The sequence below is a fragment of the Triticum dicoccoides genome, chromosome 4A (genome assembly GCF_002162155.2).
Source record: "Triticum dicoccoides isolate Atlit2015 ecotype Zavitan chromosome 4A, WEW_v2.0, whole genome shotgun sequence".
Taxonomy (NCBI): domain Eukaryota; kingdom Viridiplantae; phylum Streptophyta; class Magnoliopsida; order Poales; family Poaceae; genus Triticum; species Triticum dicoccoides.
This window is the reverse complement of record NC_041386.1, coordinates 740,388,265-740,396,157: the sequence shown is the minus strand read 5'-3', so window position 1 is coordinate 740,396,157 and position 7,893 is coordinate 740,388,265.

Here is a 7,893-nt window from a genome sequence, read left to right as displayed (position 1 = left end):
TTTTTTCTTCTTCTCCTCTATTCCTTTCTTCTTCTCCTCTTTTTTTTTCTTCTTTTACTTCTTCTTCTTCTTCCTTCTTCCTTCTTCCTCTTTTCTTCCTTTTCCTTAATTATTTTCCTTTCTCGAGGGAGAAGAAGAAAAAGAAGAGGAGAAGAAGAAAGAAAGGAAAGGAGAAAGAAGAAACTTCAACACGAGGGGGTGGTACCGATACCCCCTCTCCGATAACATTATTTTCCCTTGTATATGTATGTCGCGTCGTTGTCGATATAACCCCCTCTAGATAACTTCGACATGACGGGCGGTCGATATATATACCCCCTCTCGACCATGATAACTTATACAACTGCAGCACCCCCCTCGGCCCTCTCGCTCGACCAAAACTCTCGAGGACACCCAAACCCTAGAGAGAAAACGATGTTGCAGGTCTCCTACCCCCTCCCGCCAGGCCCCTACCCAACAAATTAACTCTCTCGAGGCCACCCAAATTTATCAAGTTAAAAGAGCGTTATCGTCGAGGCCACCCCAAACCCTTGAAGCTTTGTGTCGAGGCGACCCCAAACCCTAGAGAAGCAGCGTTGAGGCCACTAACATGATTCCTTATTGTGATTAGCTAGCTAGTTCTACGTTTGCCACTATGTACCATGTTTGAATAATAATTGACATGTTGTAAATATTTGCAGAAACTATGAAGCACTCCCGAGACGAAGATACAGAAGTGATGTTGGGGGACATAATCGCAAATGGAAGTGATGATGTTGCGTCATTTCTCATCGACACCGATGGTCACCTGGATGAAGAAGAGGGCTATGTTTATGATGTCTTCGACCCATTAATGCCGATACAAGAGGAGGACTATGTTCATGATGGCTCCGGTGACACAATGGAGGTACAAGACGAAGGAGACCGTGCTGACTGCTCCGGTCACCGAACCGAGTCCGGCCAGGTATATATATATATTAGTTAATCCCGTGCTGACAAGTTAATTGATGCATCCATTGTTTTGGTATATGTACACATATTAATTACTGTCGTCTTTCTTCCTTATAATTTCTAGCCCTCCGGATCGAGCACAACTTCGGTAAGGAGACGAGGCCCGAAGAAAAAGTTGAGCTCGGATGAAAAGTTTGAGATCATAGAAATCGCGCCCGACGGCGAACCGATTGAACCCATCCGGACAAAGAAGGCATTTTCTGCTCAGTGCGGGGTTCTTGTTAGGGACAGGACCCCGATCAGCATCCAGCAATGGTATAAGCCTGCTAAGGATGAAGACGCTGAGGTGTCTTATGTCAATGATATGCAGAAAGAAGATCTTTGGACTGAGCTGAAGTCAAATTTCACCCTACCGCCAGAGGAGAATCCGGAGAAGCCAGTTAAAGAGCAATTAATCAAGTCTTGTGCTCTTAAGAAGATGGCAGGCCTAATGAGGAGGTGGAGGAAAGAGCTGAACCAGTTTGTCAAGAAAAAAAGAGACACCAGAATTCATCGGCAAATATGAGAAGATCAAAGATCACTGGCCCGCATTTGTGGCCCACAAGACATCAGAAAAGAGTAAGAAGATGTCGGAGACAAACAAGAAAAATGCTGCGAAGAAGAAGCTTCACCATCGCACGGGGTCAGGTGGCTACCTCAAAGCCCGCCCTAAGTGGTCCAAGGCTGAGCATGATCTGCTTGAAAAAGGGATCGAACCAAAGACAATGCGCTGGCCAGACCGTTGCCGGACTTGGTTCTTCGGGGCTGGCGGAACCTTGGCCCCTGTAACAGGGCAGTGTTAGTGGACGGACGAGCAACTGCAAACACCAGTCAAGAACCTTCGACACTATATCGATGCATCACAGCGAGGGACGTTCCTTCCAAACAGGGAGAAGGACGAGCTCACAATGGCCCTTGGGAATCCCGAGCACCCTGGACGGACACGAGGCACGCCAGACTCCCTTCCGTGGAAGGTTGGTTTTCCGGACGCAGGGGGTTACAAAACCCACGAGAGGAGGAAGAAACTGGAGCAGGACCAAATGCAGGCGCTGCTTGGAAGGGTAATGGGGCTAGAGGATCGAGAAGAGGAACGAGAAGCAGCAGATCGCAACAAACGACATGCCGATGCTTCCCCCGAAGCTACCCCGCCATCTCAGCGGAGAAGCAGCGTTGCTTCCACCGAGCTGCTTCAGCCGGAGCATGTCTTGACGGCTCCTGCCAGCTATCCCGTGGATGGTATCACGGAGTCTCAAAATTTCCACATGATGGCGCGATGCATGAATTTGAAGGTCAAGGCGGCTGTTGGCCAAGTTTATCCTAGTGGACCCGGCACAACTTATCACTGCCAGCCGATTCCAGAGGATTTGCTAAGGTGATGGTGGATGAAATAACGGAGGGATTTGAGGACCTCGCGCTTGAGCACCCTACCGGTGAAGGGGAGACTAGGCTGGGTTCTGCTCTGAAGACTCCATGCCTATGGCGGAAGGAGCTCATCAACCTTCTGAACTGGACGCCTCCGCCTCCTCCTCCTCCTCTGGCGAGTCAAGGCACTCCGCCTCCTCCACCGCCTCCTCCTCCGGTGAGTGACGATCAGGGCACGCGTGGTGACGACACTCCGCCTCCTTCTCCGGCGCATGGCGGCACTCCGCCTCCTCCTTCTCTGCCTCGCCAGCAAGGGCGGAAGAGACCCACCGCCGCCCCGGCTGCTCCGGCGCATCGTAGTCCTTCTCCTCCGTCTCGTAAGCAAGCACGAAAGAAGACAGACGCCGCAGCCGCTCCGTCTGCTCCGGCGTCTAGCAGCACAAGAAGAGAGAGGCAATACAGATACGGTCCACCTCTAAAGCCTCTAGAGAAGTTACCGTATGAGAGGACCAAGGAGGAAAACAATACGATCGTGCAGGCCCACGTGAAGGAGTTCTTTGAAGGGGTGAAAGCAAAGAGACATCCACCTCCGGAGGAGAAGGTAGATCCGGTGAAAGCAAAGCGCACTCTCGATGCCCTGAGGAAACCACCAAAGTCTCCGCCGAGAACCAACTATGAGCGCATTACTGAACAGACATATCTCCAAGCCAAGCGGTCGGGAACTACTGTCAGTGGTAAAAGGTCAAAGGAACAACGAGCAAAGGGGAAAAAATTGCCCAGCTCGGCGAACAAGCACAGCAATCGTGCCCCCCGCTCAATGTGTCTAATCCTCCGGGGACGATGGCCGGTTATGGCAATCTTGAAGATTACCTGGCTGACGATGCACTTCCTAATTTCATGGAGGTGGACGTATTCAGATACGAGTATGGGAAGCCTCTCGTCAAAGATGAAAAATCTCTGACAACAATGATGCGAAGATTCCATAGTTGGTACATGAAAACCTGCAGAGAGTCTGAGGGGACGAACAGTTTGTATCTGAACATTAAAGAGGAGCACGACCTCGTTTCAAATGATCTGCTGTGTGTTCCATTTGAGGAGTTCTTCGAGTTCTTCAATCAAAAGGCCCCCGATAAATTAATGGTCTTTTGCTACTGCCTGTAAGTACTATTTCTGTCATTAAGTCTCTATATATAGCTCGGCTCTTTCATTGCATGTATTTATAATTAATTATCCTCAATATATTATGCAGATTGAAGATCGTCGAGTGCAAAAAAAATCTATGATATTGGGTTCATTAACAAAAATATCATAAATGTTTTTCTGGTTGAAAAGAACGCCAAAGAGGCCGAGGACAACTTGCTACAATCGTTGATCAAAAATCAAAACAAAGATACCATACTCTTTCCTTACAACGGCCCGTGAGTGTTACTGTCATGTGCATATTCGGTTTCCCTTATTACTCGAGCGAGAGGTTAATGTAATTGATGAGTTATGCATGCGTGTGCAGGTACCGCTATATTCTTCTGGAGATTAAGCTTGAGCGTGGACTAGTAACCGTCTTAGACTCCAGACGGAAAGATCCCAGCACCTATGCGGACATGACTGAAATGCTCAGCAAGTAAGTTCAATCGATCATTATCGCACCATATCGGCAACTTTTTGTTCATTTCCTGATATCTCAAGTAATAATAATTATTTTCTTTGTCTTGCAGGGTTTGGAAACAGTTCACCGCACAAGCTCCGGGACTGCCGAAGGAGCTGCGATATGTATACCCGAAAGTAAGTACTACTGGCTAGCTAGTTGCGCGCATCTCCCGTTGATTCTAAAGCTATACTTTCATCAATGCAATTTATAATGCTTCATTATCATTTTGATTAACCTCTATTTCTCGTAAAGTGCTTGTGGCAGGACGAAGGGAATGATTTCTATGGATACTACGTGTGCGAGTTCATCCACAACGCGACTTTGGAAAACAAGCGGGGCTACTCTAGAAGACAATATGAAGTGCGTAAGCAATAATATTCACAATTTCATTTTATTACACCATCATTTCTGTTGAGTTTCATTCATATATATGTATTAATTAACCCCCTTCTTCAAATTAATTAGACGTGGCAGATGCGGGATGAACTCCTACCACCAGATCACATGAAAGCAATTCAAGAGGAATTGGCGAGATTCTTTCTTGAACACGTCATCAGTAAAGCCGGAGAATACCATGTGGAACTTCATTTCAAATGCTAGGGGTTTGTAATTAAGAGATCTTATACATATTGTACATGTATGTAGCCAGTAAAAAACTTGTTCTTCGACCAATCTCTCGGAGAAGGAGAGGTCGATCAATCACTTCTCTCGGTATGCATGACGAACTTCTGTACTGAATGGTTCTCTCGATCACTTATGTATATATATTACGTAGCGTCGACCAAGCACGGACATAAGAGAGGACACTTCTCTCTATTAATTAGCTAGCTAACACAATATACGAAACACCTAAATTAAGCCCCCAAAACCCCCAACCCCCCTCCTTTTAAAAAAAAACAAAAACCCCAGCCACTGGAATGCAGACGCGTGGATGCCTTTTGGTCCCTGTTGGAGCCACCAACCGGGACCAAAGGCCCCCTGACTGGGCTCGGCGCACAGGGCCACGTGGAGGCACATTGGTCCCAGTTTGTGTTTGAACCGGGACTAATGGGTTGAGGTATTAGTAACGACCCATTAGTCTCGGTTCCTGAACCGGGACTAAAGGCCCTTACGAACCGGGACTAATGGGTGGTTTTCTACTAGTGATTTTGTATCTAAAGTTGTTGCAAAAGCAAATAAAAGCATTATGATAGATCAATCTAAGTTTTACGGGCCGGGACGAGCTGCGCCAGATCAGAACCCGCATAAGCCGACCCGTAAAAAAGTATATTCCGTGAATATGCTTTTTATGGGTCCATTATGCGGGGTCCGCATCTGTGCCAGCCCGTGCCGGCCCTCAAAAGTTATTTTGCGCGAACTACAAATGAGTTATGCGGGTCGGCGGGATGCGGGGTCTGCTGGAGTTGCTCTAAGCAACCCAAATCTGAATTGGCCCGTTCATTCATTAATTAACTAATTTAGCAACCCAATTCTGCATTCTTTCAGCCCTGACTAAATGTAACATGATATTGTTGTAAGAACAGAACAAAAACAAAGCGTCGTTTACAAAACAAAGGACACTAGTCTCGTGTATATAACTCGCCTATAGAACTTCCTTGTTCTGATAAAGTATACACATGCCAATGATCATGAAAGATAATGCGAAGCATTGCTTACCAGCGCACGCAAGCTCACCTTGTGGTCACCGTGTTGAAGGCGGTGCCAAAATGGTTCAGCCCGAACACCTCCGACGTTATGATGAGCATGTTTTGATGGATATATAGATGCGCAAGAGATATTAATAATTTATAAGATGAGCATGTGCAGAAGAGGCATGATTTTGCACCAAATTTAAGCATAACTGCATTATGATCAATGATGAGACGGATTGAGGAAACTAAAATAAGGTTAGATGTAAGCATTCAATACTAATGTTTAATCATCATTGGACAATTTCTAAACTCTTTAGTTTTAGATATGTACTAATGACCAAATAAGAAGGAACAAAGACAAACAAGTCAAACGGTGCAAATTTTGACTGAATTCCTAGAAAAAATTATCCAGAATTTGAACGCCAAATTAGTATCAGTAAATACATAATAATATTTTTTTAATATTACTATTTTAGGGTAAATATATTTTTAGTATTATAGTTATTGATAGTTTTTCCTACAAAGGTGGTCCACTTTACATCGCTTGACTATAGACAAACATTATGAGCCTTCTTCTTTTGGAGTCAGAGGGAGTACAAGAATTTGGCCACAAGGTATGTTAGCTACATTTAATTATTTTATTTTTGATGGTATAGAACTAGGGCTACAAAAAATTAATCAAATATAAAACTTAGTGTGCAGGAGAATAACTGGCTGAGGTTGAGGAACACTAAAAAATCATTGCTAAATAGTTTTTTTTTTGCTTTAAAGTTTTCCGTAACCTATGTTAATATAATGGTATCTGGACATATTAACTATGAAAAATTAATATATAAAAGATATTTTTATAACGTCGGTTACCCTTAGGGATGTAAATGATACAGATAATTCATGTTCCGTATCAGTACTCACATCGGGTTCTAAGGATATGGTCTGCAATTGCACGAATCCGTCGGATATAGATGCAAATACGGATTTTGGTCAACTGGATATCTAGCGAATATGGTATCGATAATATCCATCGGATGTGGATTATCCGATACTTTTTACGGATTATCTAAGGTTGTGAAATATGATTAACTGATAAGTTCAGCCCTATCGGCAAGCCTGATATATAATTAGCCCACCAATTAGAATCACCGGATATAAATTGTTGATGTATTGGTGTGAATTTTCTTATTTTTGTAAAAATATCAGATCAATTATAAAGATTCATCGGAAGTACAAAACACCCTAAACATAATAAAAAATACATCTGAAGTACAACTCCTCCTCACCTGCTTTAGCCCCAACGACCACAACACGTACTTACCTAAGCTTGAACTTCAGCAAATTCACCACAAGAACCATTGGCATTATATAAGCAACACGTACACGTATGTCATTAAGGCTGGCATATGGAAGCATCGATAATGTGATTAGGAACTTGAAGTTCAATCATTTGAAAGAGAAGGAAAGGCTTACATAAGAAAGGGGAAGTTGGCATTTCAGTGGGTCGTTCTGGCGACATTTGGTCATTCGGTGGTCCAAAGACCTTGATGTAATAGTTATTACATTTGAGATACTTTGTACTTTCGATGGATCTTTATAGAAAAATATTTATATAGCGGACTGGCCCAACTTTGCGTCGGCTGCTCGATCCAAACTAATCATGCGTCTCACAACTAATACCTTATCTCCTTAGTCAATCAGTGTCATCTCTCTCACCCGCATCTCTATCTTCCTCGCGTCGACAACCGCCCACCTGCTCCCCCGTGTCGACGGCCGCCCACCTCCTGCTCCTCGTGTCGATGGCCCCACCTCCTGCTCTCCTGAGTCGCACCCACGGAGACGCCACCGGGCGGTAGACTTGTTGCGACAAGCCCCGCGCTCGCCGCGTGCTCCCCCGGCCTTGTCGCGAGCACAACAAACACCAATGAGCTCGAGGACACAAGTTACGAGCTACGCCCCCGACATGGTGCTGCGTGTTGCAACCCCGGCAACAGTCGTTGCTAGAAATGGTGGTCACATGAGCTGCGGCAGCAGCCGATGCTGGAGCGAGGTGGTGCGTTTATGGTGGCGTGGAGTCGACATGCTACAACAGACACAATTTTGAGCTAGAACCGGCTTTTCCTTTTGCTGGAACCGACGAGTTTTTTTTGTTGTGGCTAGTGATGGCGAGGTAATTTTTCTGGAATTTTGGCTTTTTTTGCTGGAATTTTGGCTTTTTTTGCTGGAACCGACGTTTTTTTTTTTTGCTTCAACCCGGTAAAAAATTTGGGCGCATGGGCCATTTTTATAATAAAT